Source organism: Capsicum annuum, chromosome 4 (genome assembly GCF_002878395.1).
Source record: "Capsicum annuum cultivar UCD-10X-F1 chromosome 4, UCD10Xv1.1, whole genome shotgun sequence".
Lineage (NCBI taxonomy): Eukaryota > Viridiplantae > Streptophyta > Magnoliopsida > Solanales > Solanaceae > Capsicum > Capsicum annuum.
In genome coordinates, this window is record NC_061114.1 from 117644327 (window position 1) to 117663303 (window position 18977).

General features: G+C 34.8%; 1 long non-coding RNA gene across 1 annotated transcript; it reads left to right on the forward strand.

Moving 5' to 3' along the window:
• The first annotated feature begins 486 nt into the window (after positions 1 to 486).
• LOC124898179 lies at positions 487 to 1791 on the forward strand. The gene is made up of 2 exons (XR_007055089.1): positions 487 to 714; positions 1064 to 1791. It is a non-coding gene; the product is annotated as an uncharacterized LOC124898179 (long non-coding RNA).
• Positions 1792 to 18977: the final 17186 nt, after the last annotated feature.

Here is an 18977-nt window from a genome sequence, read left to right on the forward strand (position 1 = left end):
GTCTGATGGACTGTTTGGTATGAAGGAAATATTTTCTGGAAAATATTTTTAAATTCTCTCATCTTTGATTGGCTTAAACATTTTGAAAAGTGTTTTTCAAATCAACTTATTTTTCTCAAATTTAAGGAAAATGACTTCCCTACAAAAAGTAAGAAAAACATTTTTCAAAACTCTCTTTCAACCTCAATCTCAAGTTGAAATATTCATACACCAAAACACTAAAATGTATTTTTTGAAAAATATTTTTTATTCACCAAATAAACACTAAAAAATATCTTTTAAAAAAAAAATTTTCACTCACTAACCAAACATAAGAAAATAACTGATTTTCCAAAAAAATGTTTTCTAGGAAAATATTTTTCATGAAAAATATTTTCCTTTATCCAAAAAATCAAACCTAAAACAGGCCCAATTTTTTTAAAAAAAAAAGACAAAAAAATAAATAAGAAAGTAAAACAAATATTGTTTATTCTTTATCTGCTCCTGTAGAAGTTCGGCTGCTTTTCTCATAGACCAAGTATGAGCATATTCTTTGTTTTCTCTGTGCAGCGATGTTCCAAGCTCATATTTGGTATCTTTTTTCTGTTCAAGAATAACTTCTTTGCTCTTCGATGAAAGAATTAATCAATTTTGGGTTTAGAATCTTTAATTTCTCGATGAGCTTCTATATTTATTCTCCAATGTCTCGTCTCTCTTGATTGTCCATATCCAAAGGTAAACTCTTTCTTTCTTCATCGTTGATTTTCTTTGAATAACTCTGATTTGAGGCTGATTTCTCTCTGTGTATCTCTATGTTTCTTTTTTATGAGTTTTATTTATTTTGTTGTGTTCACCGATTTAAGTTACCTGTGGTGACCCTTTTTTCCTGATTAATGCAAAGCTATATGTTTTAAGAAAAAAGTGATACTTTTTTCGGTTAAAAAGACTAGAGTTTAAATAAGCATGTTTTTTTTATGCTTTTGGCTCAGAGAAAAGATGAACAAGAAAGTTCGTTTAGAGGTTTTCAAAATGGGTTCTTTGGTGGTGATAAATAATTAATATTGCCTCTTCTAATTTATATCAGGTAGTTATTGAGGGAATGAACATGGGATATCTTCTTCTAGCCTTTAATCAGATATCTGACAACTGTGGTATGCTCCACTACACATCCGGTGGCCAATTTAAGATACCAATTGTCATCCGAGGTCCTGGTGGAGTTAGTCTACAGCTTGGAGCGGAGCACTCTCAATGCCTTGGTCATATTTTCAGTCAATTCCTGGAATCCATATTGTTGCTTGTTCAACCCCCTATAATGCCAAAGGCTTGATGAAGGTAGCTATCAGAAGTGATAACCCTGTGATTCTTTTTGAGCATGTTTTTCTCTACAACCTCAAGGAGAGAATTCCAGATGAAGAGTACTTATTGAACCTTGAAGAAGCAGAGATGGTACGGCAAGAGGGGCACGTCATAAGCTCGTCCGCACCGTCTTCATCCAAAAAAGAAAACAATGAATCAATAACTCTATGTAGAGAGAATGGTCAAATACCCCCCCCCCCCCCCAACCTATAGTCGAAATTCCAACTATACACTCAACCTTTCAATTAGACCTATTACCCCCCTAATCTATTTTTTCCTATATTTATTACCCCCTAAATGTTGAGCTGGTAAGGAAGGTGAGAACACCTTCTCTAGGAACGTTGGTTTAGTCCCAGCACGTCCAAAATTAAAAGTTCAGCCTTTCACGTGTATTATACATGTCATTTATTATTTATTTAATGAAATAAATATGGAAAATTACTCTCTCTCTTCCAACGGTCATCTTCTTCCTCTTTATATGACCCATGTCTTTCTCCACCATTTTCTTTCATGTTCCAGCATTTTTTTCTTTCTTTTCTCTTTCTTTAACTTACTTTTTAGATTTTAATCCCAATTTGTACTTTTATTATTCAATTTTGTTTTGTAATTTGGTTCAACTATTAATTTAGGGTTTTAATTTAAAGAACAATTTTGTTGGAATTCATGAAATGACAAATTCAAAATTGAATAAGTTTGTATGGACGAATCAGATCCAATGGTCAATGCTGTTGTGAGATGCAAACATAGTATTTTGGTTGACTTGCAAAATTCATGGTTGAAGTCAAACCCGACAAGAAGATTTTGGTCTTGCCCCTACTATGGTCTATGTATTTTACATTGTATTTTGCTGTCAATTTATATTCAAATTATGATAATGTCTTGATTTCTAAGAAAAAAATTCAGTTTCAAAGATTTAATTATTTTCTATGGAGGAACAAAGAAAAGTGGATCTAAGATCAAATTTTATCATTCCAAGATTGGTGAACAAAATCAATGGGTTGGAAGAAGACTTATGGCTTAAAGAGACCCAAATTGATAACTTGATGCGATAGAAGAAACTCAATGGAAGATGGAGACGATGTAGGTTGGATAGGAAGATATTTTTATGTATTTTGATTTATGTTGCTGCTATGTTCATCAGAAAAAAATGAAATGAAAGTAGTTACTGGATATGGTCGACTATGGTGTAAATTTTTTATACCTCTCTAAATATATCAGACTATGTTCTATTATGGTGTCTTTTGCGTAGTCTTACTTCTGATGTTTATTGTGCTGCTGCTATGTTATTGTTTGCACTTGTGCTGCTGGTATGTTAATATTTGCACTTTCAAAATTGTGTTGTGTTCCTGCTACGTTGTTGTTTACACTTACAAAATTGTGTCCGGTATTGTTGCTATGTTATTGTTTACATTTGCAGTGTCTTGTGTTGTTGCTATGTTATTGTTTATAATTGCAAATTTGTGTATTGTTAGGCAAAACTTCGTGCTGCTACTATGTGTTTACATTGAAATTATGTAATGACAATGTTGTGTTGCCATTATATCGACTTTACAATCACTTAACACAACAATAATGGGTAATGACAACATTAATTCATCAACACAATATTCCAACTTCACACAACATTATCATTCATACCAACCATTAGGCACAACATAATCATTCATACCAACCGTTAGGCAATATTCATCAACAAAATATATATACAGCGCTTTAATTGTTTTCCAACACCAAAATAAAATTGTTTCATGTCAACTAATCTAACTTAAAATAGTGCTTAAACTAATCAACATCACTACAATTTCCAGGGCATCTTAGACTTTGAAGAAGTGTTTTTTTTACTTGGATTATTTGAACTGCTTCCTACATTCTTCTTTCTTTTCTTCTCTTTAATCCGTTGTAGTTTCTTTTTGTTGATATTGTTTCTTTGCCATTCCATTTCAGCTTACGGGTAGAAGTTGGTGTATAATCAATGTTACCAGTTATATCAGCTGATCTTGTTACCCTTGCTTGACCAGTAGAGCAGATCTTACTGCTAGGCATGCCAGGCTACAGTGAAGGAAAAAATTTATTCAAAGACTCATACATTAAAGACTTATATGTACATAAGATATAACACAGCTAGATACTTACATTTAGGACTTTGAATCCATTTTCATCTTGGAAAACACCCATTCCCATTACTTTTGACCTTTTCAATGGAGCTGCTTTTTTCCTATCACTACCTCTTTCTCTTTTAGTAGTACCAGCCATTAAAGATGATGCACAATAATCAGAAGGTGCAGAACAGGATGCTGGAAAACAGTAGGTGCAGAAGGTGTTAGTGTTGTATTTTTTGGTCTCCCTCTTTCTTTTTTTTTATTGTTGACATGCTCTAATGATTTCTTATCTACATCAACATCCAAAAATTCTTTGACTAATCCCCCCTTATAAATTGGTTTCCTCCTACTAAAATGTAAGACCCCACTATGGTTCGATCTTAGAGTTATCAACGTAAAACCATTCATGTCTTACCTGACGACAATAAAGAATCAAATAAGACATTGTAGTATAGCAGAAACATTTTGGAGAAAGAAAAATAAAATTCATGAACATGCTACATAATTCAACACCAAAATAACAAGATATTAACATGGCAGTGCTATTGAACACCATTGATTTTTAAATTTTGTCATGTTAACAACAAATCAGAGAAAAGCCCTAATTTCTAATAAACCAACTTAAACAATCAACAAAAATCATAATTTCGGGGTTTAGCATAAAACCCTAATTAATTTTAACTCAATTTTGGGAAAAATCACTCAAACTAACAATATATTAACACGAACGTCCTATTAAACACAACTAAAATTTTAAGTTTTCATATTAGGAGAAAAGCCCTAATTTCTAATTAACCCACTTAAACACTCAACAAATCATGTACTTATGAACGGGTTATGCTATTAATCGAACACTTAGACAACGTCATAATAGAAAGAGTCAGTTAATTTCACTCAATTAATTTGTAAAATTGGAGATTAGCTAAAAACTCTAATTCAATTTTTCCAGTTTAGGAAAAAAACACACCTTGATACAACAACAAGATTATTGTTTTAAAATCTACAACCAAAATATTTTGATTAGAACAAAAATCACCCAAAAAAACTGATGAAATTGTGGTTTAGAAAGTAGAGAATAGAGGAGAGAGGAAGATGAAAGGTTTAGAGAGAAGAGAGTTGAGAGAGGAAATGAAATTGAAAAAATAAAAGAGATATTTTGTTTTGTTGAGGCGTGGGCCAGGCGGGCCAGGCGCATGAAATGCATGAAAGTCTTTTTACTTGGTTTATGTTGCTAGCTTAGCATTTAGAGGGTTAATAAATATAGGAAAAAATAGGTCAGGGGGGTAATACGTCTAATTGACAGGTTGAGTGTGTAGTTGGGATTTCGACTATAGGTTGGGGGGCATTTGATCATTTTCTCACTCTATGTACCAAAAGTTATACGCTCTTGGAGCAAGATCATAAAATTTTTTAGGAGAAACCAAATGACTGGTATTACAAACATCTTGCACAAAAAATTACCTATATAAAAAAAACAAGAACCTTCATCCTGCATGAGACCAAAATTGTAAACTACAAGATAACACAATTATAACAACACATGCCTACAGCAAGCAAGACCCTTCATTCTTCATGACATAAAATTTATACTACAAGATAACATGATTAAAAAAGGCAAAACAATAAACGCCTTCAGTTAAAAAATAGAAACAACAAATTCCAAAAAATAGAACAAAAAACTATCGTGGAAAAAAGCATCAAAACATTGCAGGTTTTGCACGATTTGATACATATGCACCCAAAAGAAAAAATGAAGTGGGAATTAATTTGATTGCACACAATATAAATATTAAACTCAATCAAACTGTGTAGTCATAATTCAATTAACAAAACAGGCAACTCAGACATCACTATGTGAGTGCTTCAAGAAGAATATATACAACAATAAAGAAAAGAATCCTAGAAATAATTTAATGAAAGGATCTATCATTTACGTTCTTATAAATCAAACTTAAGGTTTCTTCTACATCTCCAACGCCAATTGAACTGCCGAATCTGTTTTTGAGGCAGTGGGTGGAAAAAGAGTAAAACTATTTCTTTTATTGATATAATAAATTTTCAAGCTAAGTGAATCCTATTTTATTTCAAATAAAAATTTATAAAAGTATCCATAATTAACGTATATATTAGGACTTAATTTCTTTTCATAAATTTTTAGGAGTCATTAATTTAATTAAATAATAATTTAAGGAAAAAGAGTAAAAAGATGATTTTGTCTATTGTGAAATTTTATAATGAAGGGTAAAAAGTTCAAATCACTTTTCAAGGGTCTTCACACTTTTAATATATTATAGATATAGATTATAGATTTCTAGATTTTTAAAATCTTCTTAGAATCAAATTTAGTTGATTTAGAATTCTTAAACTAATGAAAAAAGTATTAGTTGTCATTAATTCTGATACTTTAAAAAGAAAAGGTTTTACCATAATTGTACTTAATTAATTTTCAATTCTTAAATATTAGAAAAATAGTGAAAATACGATTTTGTCTAAAACAAATAGTTTTAATGAAGGGCAAAAAGTTCAAACAATATTTCTAAGGTCCTTCGCACTTTTAATATATTATAGATATAGATATAGATTATAGATATGGATTATAGATTATAGATTATAGATTATAGATTATAGATATAGATTATAAATATAGATATAGATTATAGATTACAGATAGATGTAAATATAGATATAGATTATAGATATCTTCATTTATTAATAAAAAGCCTCTCTAGGCCCGTTCAATTAAAAAAAATATGTTGCACTAAATAATGGGAAGTTTCACATTTTAAAATCCTTAGAACCTCTTGTGGTCTGCGAAATTTTATTAAATTAAAATTTATATAAAATTTGGATTATATTAAATTTAAAATATATTAGTTCCAAATAAATATTGTGGATTAATATAATTATTTTAATTAGTTAAGTCCAAACATATATGGATTTAATTAAAGTCCAACCTCAATTGGGTTAGACCATTAATTTGGACTACAAATAATAAAGCCACTTTAGCAAGCCCAAAATGTCATCATATTAATTTGGGCTACAAACTGTTAAGCCCACTTTTAGAAGCCCAAGATGTCATCATGCTCTAGAGACCCAATTTAGTGCCATATGTGAAATGATGTGGCATTTCAAGTCAAGTGAAGAAGCCAATGGGACCATGCCACATGTTAAAATGATATAGTAAATTAAAAGCCCATAAAAGGTGCCATGTCACTTAAATCTGATTGGTCAAATGAAGTTCATGTTTATTAAGACCATGTCACTTAAATCTAATTGGTCAAAGGAAGTTCATATTTATCATGACTCTTTACTTTCTACAACTATAAATAGGGGCCTCATAATTCAGAAAAGGGGCCAACAATTCTAGCATGAAGCAAGAGAGAGCTCATAGATCAAACGCAACAGATTTCTCTACAAATTCAAGAATTCAAGATCAGTTCATCAAGCTTCAAGATCAATAGTTCAAGATTCAAGAACAAGTTCAAGCTACAATATAATGACTACAAGATTCAAGAACAAGCTCAAAGGCCTTCGAATTCAAGTACAAGTCGAGATTAAGTTCATCAAGTCCTTCAATCAAGTTCAAGATCAAGACTACAAGATTCAAGAACAAGCTACAAAGCCTTTGGATTCAAGCACAAGTCAAAGATCAAATCCATCAAGTTTAAAATCAAGCTCGAAGCCTTAAATTTATAGTTGAAAAGGGGAATTAGAGGATTCATAGAGATTATAACACTCATGTTAAAATCTTTAAATCGATTATTGTAGTATTTTTCTTATCTCGATTATTATTTTTGGCCTCGAAAATTTTATTATCTAATAAATTCTGGTACGCCCAGTGGGACGATCTCTCCCTCTCATCTCAAATTTTTATACTTCAAAGTTTAAGAACAACAAAATGACTTCCAGGAAGGTCAACTCTTAATAAACTGCTTCTAAGGCTGTTGATTCAAAGTTCTCTGCTGAAGTAGAAAGTATCCTTGGTGTTACTTACGGAAGCTTGGGAATTGACACATAGAGAAAGACAGGCTTGCTAGGACAACAAACACATCTAGTGACATCCGCGCCAACGCCATTTTTTGGATCTTCAAACCCAAAAGAAACAAATACCAATGCAAGTAATTTGAAAGAAGGAAGCAGTGTGGGAATCGCTTAAGATGATGCTTGCTCTACTTAATGATTCTGGTTCAAAATACTCTGGCACAAAAAGTGATGGTCGTTCAACAAATACATCATCTCCACTTACACGACATAAGATGAGCAGTTCAAATCAACGTATGCAATAATTTGTGTTACTCTCCAACGTCTCCAGTGATCATGCAAGCTTAGTGATTGATGCCTCATGTATGGAGGAGCAACTTGCGAATCTGAGAAAGACATTTAGAATCAAGATGCTCAGATTGATAAGATAGTGGATAAAGTGAAAGGCGTGATAAATGGAGAATCTTGCTATGTCTTAGGAAAAGCTCAATAGGCTCACAAGATAGAACATCATGTGAAACAAATACCACTAATTAAAGAGGCGTAAGTTTCTTCTGAGGGAATAATCCCGATTGAGCAATTGAAAGAATTCATTGAAGAGACCTTTAAAGACAAGTATGATGTTGTCACAAAGTCTTCCCTTGCATATGCCAAGCCCTATACTGCGAGCATAGATAGCCTCAAGATGCCTGCCAGCTATCAACCTTCAAAATTTCAATAATTTAAGGGCAAAAGGAACCCAAAGCAGCATGTTGCACACTTTGTTGAGGCATGTAATGATGATTGAACTTACAGTGACTATCTTGTCAAACAATTTGTACATTCCATAAAGGGAAATGCCTTTGATTGGTATACAGATCTTAAGCCTAACTCTATCGATAGTTGGTAGCAATTGGAGCATGAGTTCCTGAATCACTTTTATATTATAAGGCGTACAATGAGCATGGTAGAGGTCACAAATATTCAACAAAAAAAGGACGAGCCAGTCATCAACTTCATCAATCGATGGAGAAATGCAAGCCTAAACTGCAAAGATAGGTTTAGTAAAGGAATGCGCTGGGAGATTCTCTACATCTTGCAAGGAATTAAACCAAAATCCTTTGAAGATTTAGCTACTCGTGCTTACGATATATATTTAAGCATGTCTTCTACTGGAAAGGGAGGTGCACCTATCCATAACCCTCGAAGGGGAAAGGATAAGCAGGAACCCAAAATATAGGGTAAGTTTGTCCCCAAAAATGATAACAAAGAATCCATGAATGTCAACGTATCTTTTGTGAAGGTCACCACGAAGGTGAGCAAAAAGAAAAGCATGAAGACTACTTCTTGGCCACGCCCAAATAAGAAGTTAACATTAAAGGAGATGCAATAAAAGGAGTACTATTTCCTTGATTCTAATGTGGCCGAGATTTTTGATGGGCTTTTTGAGCATAAGCTCATTGATTTACCAGAAATGAAGCAGCCAGATAAAGCTGGAAGGACCAATAACCCAAATTATTGCAAGTATCATAGACTTGTGGGTCACCCTCTGGAAAAGTATTTTGTCTTTAAAGACAAAGTAATGCAATTTGTAAACGAGAAGAAGATCTTTATCAATGATGAGATGGCTAGTTCTCATCAAATATCTGTCACTTTTGTCTCCCTCGATCCAGTCCAAATATGTGTTGAAAAGCATAATGAGAGGCTATTAGAGCGTGACAAGTCTATAGTTAGCAAAGCCGATGATGAAGGTTGGACTTTAGTAACCATGTACAGACGCAAGAAGACGAGTCCACAAAAGAATTTGGTCTAGCAACCAACTAGGAGAAGGATGGTAAGGAAATTAATAAAACAAAGGCTGGTCGCACTTCCAAAAAGTACGAGGGTAATGGAGCTTCACCATCAGAAACCTTGGTGTCCAGTGACTTTGGAGGAATTCTTACCAAGTTAGTTTCGTATAAATACTGCTCAAGTTAACCTTGAGACATCTTGTTTTAATACTGCCAAAGAGGGGGAAAAGGGTAAAATTATACCCATAGAAGTTCATCCTTTGAATCGCTTGCTGAACCTCTTGGCTAAGAGGCACATGTATGTGATACAAAATTTATATTCACAAATAATGATCTTCTGTTTTGAGAGGCCCTACAGAACCGTCCCTTATACATGGTGGGTTAAATTCTAGGAAAGAAGATAAATAAAAGCTTGATAGACGAGGGATTCAGAGTCAACATCCTGCCTATTTTCATGATGAAGGAACTTGGCATCACTACTGATGAACTGGACGAAAGCCATATAATGATCCAAGGCTTCAACCAAGGAGGCCAGAGGGCCATGGGATCTGTCAAGTTGGGAATTTATATGGATGATTTTTTGATTAAATGTGTTGATGCATATGATCGATGCCAAGACTTCATACAATATATTGCTTGGGAGGCCTTGGGTACAACAAGAGAACAAAATTATCTCATTCTCTTACTATCAATGCCTGAAGTACCTCGAAGGTAGAGTGGAAAGAAAGATAGTTGCTGATGATAAGCCATTCACTGAAGTTGAGTTAGACTTTACGAATGCAAAATTCTACTTAAAGAATTATGTGCTGAATACGAAAAAAGTTGATGATGTCACCAAGACCAAGTGTAATGATCTTGCATCCAAGAAGGTCGTAGTGACTATCGAGAAGGTTGCCACCAAGAAACCTTACTCCACTTTAAATAAGAAAGCATCACACCTATAAAAAAGAAGGCAACTCCTACTTTTTGCTACATACCAAAGGTAATGAAAGAGAAGGATCACCCATATGATTCAGAACATAATGTGCTAAAGGGTCTAACTTTACTTATCAGAAAGATTGATGCAATAAATCCATTCTCAAGGCTACTTGAAGAGTCTGTGGCTCAAAATCTGCCATAAGATATGACACTCCCTATGAAGCATACAAAGGAGGGATTCGATACAAATGCATACAAGTTATTTATAAAGGTTGGATATAATCCTAATGAGCTGTCAAGGTTGGGTAAACTTACATCGGAAGGTACAACAATGTAGGCATATGAAGGCCTAGATACACGCAGTCCACCTCTAATTCATATCTCCATAAGAAGGGTGGTTAGTAACTGCATCACTGTAGAAGAGAAGTTTACTGTATCTAATAAAAGACCTTCTCTCTTTGACCGACTTGGAGCAAGAACTTTTGTGTTTGAGAGGTTGAGTCCTTTAAATAATAATAAAAGAAACTAGCATCAGAGAAATCATCAAAGTACAATAATTTACTCCTCGCCTAAGATACTGAAGGATTTCCAAAGTTTGATACCTTTTAGAATGGGGCGGTAGACGAAATTGGTGGTTTCATGCAACAAGGTGTTAAAAGCAAAGGCTCATACTATGGTTTATACCAAGGAGTATAAGGAAGATAAAGAAAGTGTTGGATCTTCATATCATGTTACAACCTAAAATAAGAACGAGGCCTCATCTTAAATAAAGGTTGATAAAGAAATGAAAGATACTTTTTGGTGTCACCACATATGTATCAACAACAATGATCCTCAAGAGGAGAAAGATGCTGGAGATTCTTTATCTTAACTTAAAGAAGGAGTGAAGGACATAATATATCCCTTAAAAGAAGTTAATCTTAGAACCGATGAAGACCTAAGACCAAATTACCTGAGTAATATTCTAGAGAGGAAGAAGAAATCACTTATATGGACATACTCAAAGAATATATGGATGTCTTTGGTTGGAGTTTTAAGGAAACACCTGGCTTAGATCCAAAAGTAGTAGTCCATTAGTTGGCGGTCAAGAACGAGGCTCGTCCTATAAGCAAGCCCAAAGTCATTTTAGGCTAGAGTTGATTCTGCTGATTAAAAATAAGGTTACCAAAATCATTTAAGCTGGCTTTGTTCGTATAGTCAAATATCCCACGTGGATTTTAAGTATTGTTCTAGTACGAAATAAGAATGGCCAAATTTGAGTTTGTGTCAACTTTTGGTATCTCGACAATGCCTGCCCTAAGGATGACTTTCCAATCCCCATACTAGAGTTAATGATTGATGCCACCACTAGTTTTGAGGCAATGTCCTTTATGTATGGTTCATTAGGCTATAATCAAATCCGCATGGCACCAAATGATGAAGAACTCAGTGTATTTCATATGCCCAAAGGCATTTATTGCAACAAGGTGATGCCTTTTGGTTTGAAAAATGCTGGTTCCACTTATCAAAGGGCTATGCTAAATATTTTTATGTCCTTCTTCACAAAAAAGTTGAATACTATGTGGATGATCTATTGTTGAAGTCAAGAAAGAGAGATGGCCACTTAAAATACCTAAGAATGGTGTTTGAGTTACTTCAAAGATATCAACTTAGGATAAATCCATTGAAGTGTGCCTTTGGAGTTACTTTTGGAAAGTTTTTTAGCTTCATTCTTTAACACCGAGGAATTAAAATTGATTAAGCCAAGGTCAATGCAATTTTGAAGATTCCCGAGCCTTAAAAAATTCATGAGTTAAAAAGCCTACAACGAATGCTAGCATATTTAAGTAGGTTTATCTCGAACCTGGCCGAAAAATATCAACTATTTAGCCATCTCATAAAGAAGGATACCCCTTTTGAATGGGACTAAGTTTTTAGTAATGCTTTTGAGATTATCAAATCATACTTAATGAAGCTACTAGTTCTTGCGGCACCTATACCTGGGAAACCATTGATACTCTATATCGCAACATAAGAGAGGTCAGTTGGAGCACTACTGGCTCAAGAAAATAGTAAAGGTAAAGAAAACTTTCTTTACTATCTGAGCAGAATGATGACACTAAATGAGCTAAAGTATTCTCTGATCGAAAAGTTATGCTTGGCGTTAGTTTTCTCAATTCAAAAGATGAAACACTACTTTCAGGATCATGTTGTCCATCTTGTGTCTAGGGAAAATCTGATCAAGTTTGTAATATCGAAACCAGTCCTTAGTGATTGGCCTACAAGATGGTTCCTTCAATTTCAACAGTTTGAGATTGTGTACATTCCACAAAAAACTATAAAAGGACAAGCATTGACTGACTTCTTGGTAGATTACCAAATACCTAATGACTGGGAACTGAGTGATGAACTTCCTGATGAAGATGCAATGGCTATTGAAGTTAGATCCCTATGAAAGATGTACTTTAATGGTACTGCACATTGAGATGGAGCTGGTGCTGGCATAGTGTTTGTCACTCCACAAGAAGAGGACATCCCCTACTCTTTTACCTTGATGAATCATTTCTCCAATAATGTTGCTAAATATCAAGAGCTCATACTCAGACTTAATATGGCTATCGACACGAAGCAGCTACAATTACAAGTTTTTGGTGACTCCCAATTAGAAAGCCTGAGTTAAGACCATATTATGATTATGGACAGAAGTTGATAGGATGTCTTAGAGAAGTAACCCTCCAGCATGTGCCAAGGAAAGTAAATAAGCAAGCTGATGCCCTAGCTGCTTTGGCCCCAACTCTAACTTTTTTGAATTATACATGAGTTACTATCCACCAAGAATGGGTATTACCTCCATCAAATGAGGATGAGAACGTAAAAGGTAAGGTTGAATACCTTGTTTTTATGTCTAAAACTATAAAGGAAGACTGGTGACAACCTATCATTGACTACTTGTGTTATGGGATACTTCCAGAAGATCCAAGGAGAAGGACTGACAATCATCGTCGTGCACCTCGCTACCTTTAATACAAAGACACACTGTACCAAAAATTATTTGAAGGAGAACTCTTATGGTATTTTGGAGAGAAAGAAGCAATTAAAGCTTTGCAAGACACTCACTCAGGAGTTTGTGGATCGCATCAGTCTAGGCCAGAGCTTTATTTTCACATTAAAAGGATGGGATATTATTGTCCAGCGATGGTGAAAGATTGCTTGGTCTATGCTAGAAGATGCAAGGATTGCCAATTCCATGCAAATTTCCTACATCAACCTCCAGAGGTACTACACCTAAATGTAGCATCTTGGCTATTCAATGTTTAGGGAATGGATGTCATTGGTCCATAACCAAAATCTTCTAGTGGACACTTATACATCTTGGCCATGATAGATTACTTCTCAAATTGGGCCGAAGCTGTTGCTCTCAAGGAAGTAAAGAAAGAAAATGTTGCAAACTTCATCCGAGTGAATATCGTCTACTGCATTGGAATTTGACAATACATAATAACTGATAATGGAAAGCCATTTGACCACAAGTTGATGAACAAAATTTGTGATCTCTTTGGTTTCAAACAACACAAATGTTCTATGTACCATGCTGCTGCCAATGGTCTAGCTGAAGCATTTAATAAGACTTTATGCAACTTGTTAAAGAAAGTCATCTCCAAATCCAAACAAAACTGGCATGAGCGAATGAAAGAATTTTTATAGGCGTATAGGACAACTTACCGTACACCAACGCAAGCGACCCATATTTACTTACTTTTAGAGTTGAAGCAGTCCTGCTACTCGAGCATCAAATACCTTATTTGAGACTGGCTATTCAAGAAGGGCTTATCAATGAAGAAAATTCTAAGTTGCATCTTGTTGAGTTAGAACATCTTGATAAGAAGAGGCAGGAGGCTCAACAAAATCTTGAATATTATTAAGCCCGGTTATCTCGTTCTTTTAGCAAAAGGGTTTGCTTGAGGTGCTTCTAAGTTGGAGATCAAATCCGTGCAGTAAGAAGGCCCATTATTATTTCTCGTATGTCTGGGGGCAAATTTATCCCAAAGTGGGATGGACTATATGTCATACAAAAAGTATATTCAAATGGATCTTACAAGCTTATCGATGTAGATGGCGTGAGGATTGGCCCCATCAATGCCAAGTTCTTGAAGAAGTACTATCCTTGAAGGAAGATGACGCTCCTTATAGTACGAGAATAAACTGCATGTCTACTCCTAGCCTGCAAGAGTATAAACAGTGTACGACTCAAAAAAATATAAAATAAAATAAATATCTGCTAGGTTGAAAACCTTGAAAGAGGCGGCCTAGGCAAAAGTTAGGACACAAAAAAAACACTCACCCCAAAACTACGTTGTGACTTGATCCTCTTCATTGAGGTACGTAGGCACTCGGAATTTTATTCTGAGTTCAGTTACATGAGTGTCAAAAAAATACATATCCCTGCTTGATTTGCTTTATTAAAGTTAACCTTGCATGAATCTTGATTAAATCTTGGACTTATGCCAAATATTTGTGGCTCAATGGGGCAACCCATATAAAATAAATAAGTTCTTTTAATAGGATTTGGAATACCTAAAGCCTGCAGTTTGGAGCGTAGATCTGCCAACTAATGCAATTATCAAGTTTACAAGTCGAAAGCATTAATCTTTAAGGCTTCCAAACTGAAGTTTCAAGTCTAAACCAGTTGTGAGATAAAGATGTGAAGCCAATAGTCAACAAAGTTGAAGAGAAAGCCAGAGTTTAGTACTAAAACATAAGTGCATCAAAGAAAAAAAAACAATTTTTGAAGTTGAAATTCAAAAGGAATATTAAGAGAAAAGTGCAACATAAAGAGGAGTTTCTATTACAACTAATATATCCAACTACTCAATAAAAAGATAAAATAAAGCGACAAAAGAGTTTGAATAAAAAGAAACATCTCCTAAGTTTAATCTAGACATAACTTGTAATTGATTAAGTCTTGGCGCATAGCTTCCAAACACTCTTTCTTCTGATCTATACCATTTGATAAGTCTGCATCAAAGCTTCTATCAAATTCCTTAGCTCCAATAGAAGACTCTAGCCTTCCTTCTTTGGCTTCATTCTCAGCTTCTACTAAAAGACTCTCCAAAGCCTGTGCCTTTTTACACAATTCTTTTATCTTTGTCATGTTCTATAGTGATTGCCTAATGGATGATGTTGCTCTAATATTCTCATCCTCTTCAAGCATGGAATTTGAGAGGCATTCCCTTGCTACAAAGAATAATTTTTCTCTTGCGGCTTCCTTATTCATATCATAAAGCATCGATCGTGCTTGGTTATATGAAGTAGCAAGGTCAAAGAAGTCATGCAACAACTTTCTCAATGGGGAAATATCCATGTCCTTATAATTCATCTCCATGATAATTACTTGAACTTCATCTTTAAGGGAAGAAGCACAATCAACATCGCACTTAGAAAGCTTACCTTGAATTATGGTCCAAAGAGAGGAGATATAGTTTTTCTAAGCATCTAAGACAATCTTCTTTCCATCAAACACTGATATAACAACTAATGGGGGTTTACAGATATCAGAATCCAAGGTTGCTTTAACCTTGTTACAAGAAACAATAGTTGGCCCTTCTCCCATTTTAGCTGTGGAAGGTGGTTCCATTAGATGTAGACAAGATACAGACTCATCACTATCATATGACCCTTCATGCTAGAAGGCTGTAGCATTAGTTGGCCGCATAAGAACAAAAAAAAAGATTAATAGAAAAGGAGGTCATTAAGATACACTTGGTAAAATAGATGTCTTAACTATACCTCCTCGGCAAGAGCTGATATAGTCCTCAAAGGATTATCCGTGTCATCATAAATTTCAATCACCGGTGGACTAGTACCTCTCATATTATCGAAATGTAACTTTACTCTTTTTCAGAAATGGTTTCTACTACTACTGTCACTTTCATCTTGGGACAACCTTTTAGAGACATGAGTAGTTTGATTAGGAGTCTTTCCCTCATATACCACTGGAGGCGTGTGAGATCTCTTATTTTCATATGGATTTGGTATCCTGGAATCCGAAGAAGAATGACATCAGTAATAAGGGCCTCATTTATAGGTACTTAATAAGAATTCCTCAAATGACCAAGGAAATAACCATGAGTATTTTTCCACCAAGTCTGATAGTTGGTTCTGAACAACTCGCCTACGCTAGGAAAAATTGAAGGAAAATTTCTCGTGCGGATGATCAGTTCAATGTGTAAATCCTCCAAAATATTAGTCCTTTTTCTAAAAGGCAGTAGGAATGTTGTTCTTCATGATGCCCATAATATTCTGATAAAACCCGAACTATCGACTAAAGTGGTATGGACTATATGGCTCAATGGTAAATGAGTTTCTGCATCTAAGTGTGAGAAATATAAAATGAATTCTCATAAAGTAGCTAATCTCCAATGCTGGGTCATTCTCAGTATCCACATAAATGTAAGGGTGCATTTTGTCTTACATGGTAGAAGTCCAAACCATGCTCTCCCCACTATGGATACACTTTCTTACATTATTTTGTCAAAAAACTTTTGACCGCCCTCTCTGGAGTATACAATCACAATAGGAATGGATGACCCACTAGCAAATAGATAATAGGTCCTGAAGTAATGACCAATCCAACCATACACATAGTGAACTGGAAAACAAACCTTGATTTGGTCGAGTTACGCTGAAGAACATATCTTGTTTAGTCCACTATCAATGCTAGCTAGTACCAGTATTGCAAGGCCGACCATTAACCCACTCGCCATCATGCATGCCATATTAAAAGTCTCAAGGCAAATAAAGTCACCTTTCATACTTGGATAAACAAAAGCGCATAATCAAAAGACAAGAAAGATTCCAACTATGTATCATATTTTTTGTCGTGGTTCACCCCAAGCTCAAAAAATGCCTTCTCTTCAGCATGTGATCATCTTAGTGTATCAGGAAAAAATTTCGCTGGGGTTGTGTATTATTTCAGGGAAAGAAGATTTATTTTCTTACCTTGATGGAGTAGGGCCATACTTTGAAGGTTTCTTACACCATAATGTTATTCAATCGCTAATGATACTTCTTGGCTAGCATGTCGCAGATTATGAAAGGCAGCAAATAAGTGCTCACAAGTTCGGAAAACATACCTTACCTTCTTTGCATCTAATCCTATAAGTTCTTTGGCCTCAGGAACTTCTTCTTCATAAAGAATACCCTAAATTAGAAAGCCTACTAGAACATGAAAATCCCATAAAGAAATAGATAATTACCCGACGTACATAACAAGTGTATTTGTCTTGGGGAACCAAGCTTTACAAAATACTTGGAATATGTATGAGTTACAATCATAAGTAAAAAGTGATGCATAAACGACATCATAAATCTGTAACTTGCTTATTGTTTCTTGGCTCCTACTAAGTATATCTTCTATCCACTCCTAATATCTAGGAATGTGATGATACTCTCCCTTAAGTGTCATCGCGGCCCCTAATGTATCTCTCCTAAAGCTATACAATAACCCAAACTTGGGAGTAGAGTTGTGATATTTGTATAATGGTGATTTGGTTCTTGAAGAGAGAACAACTTGAATGATTAATCAAAATTTGGGGTTTGTACCAAAGTCTAATTCATCATGGAAAATGGGTTCTTGAAAGAAGGCCATGAACTTGCATACCGACCAGTCAATGGAGTGTGAGTCAAAAGTCGAGTCTGCTGGGTCCCATCTTCAATTTTAACTATAAGATACCTGGATCCGATAGAAAGGGAGGTGTAGTATTTGAAAGTCACCATCTCTTCAAACTGTAAAGAAAAGAAGAAGGGTTAAATCTATGGCATACAACAATAGGTACAAAAGAATCTTTAATAAGTATCCCATGCACCTTAAGATTACCATAAAATTACCCTTTTCTTATGGTGGGGACGAGTAGTCATCTCGATGCGCCTTATGATTACCATAAAATTACCCTTTTCTTGTGGCGGGGATGAGTAGTCATTCCGATGTGCCGTAAGATTACCATAAAGTTACCTTTATTATAGTAGGGACCAGTAGTCATCCCTATGCACCGTATGATTACCATAAAATTACCTTACTTATGGCAGGGATAAGTAGTCATCCCTATGCACTGTAAGATTACCATAAAATTACCTTACTTATGGCGGGGAAGAGTAGTTGTCCCTATGCACCATAAGATTACCATGAAATTACCTTTCTTATGGTGGGGATGAGTAGTCATCCCTTCTCACCATATGGTTATCACCTTTGTATGAAAGATATTATTTGAGCAAGAAGTATACGTCGTGCATAAGATGTTATTTAAAAAAAATCAATAAGAAGAAAAAAAATTACCTTGCTGTTGATTCCAATCAGCCATAAAGCTGCTGTTGAGAATGCTACAGAATATGACGCAAACCATGGGTAATAGCAGGATTTGTTTTCTGCTCAAATGCGGACTATTGAGGCGATGATATGCAAACTAAAGTCCTATACCTTGTTAAAGTCCTTTTATTTTGGCTGCATCTTTTAGAAGTACAATACTAATCACGTGATTAGTGGTTACACCGAACAATTGGATTTTTCAGTATTAATCCCCTGATGGAGCTATAGAGTCCTATTAGGATTAAAATGCTGAAAAAAAGAACAAGTAAACAACAACACAAAAAAGAGTATAAATTAGTTTATTTGTTAGAAAAAAGAGGAGTTTGTAAAGTGGAAGAAGCCATTTAACTTTTGTCTTGAGAAGGAGTTTACCTCAAGGGAGGTTTATATGTGCATGATTGTGGCGGTGGTCAATTTGCCTTTGAATTGGACTTACGTCCAAAGGATAATTTCCTTTCCTATAAAGGAATTAAAAGTTGGCATCTAAGCTTGACTTCCCTTTTAAAAAAACAAGTAATGTTAAATTATTACTTC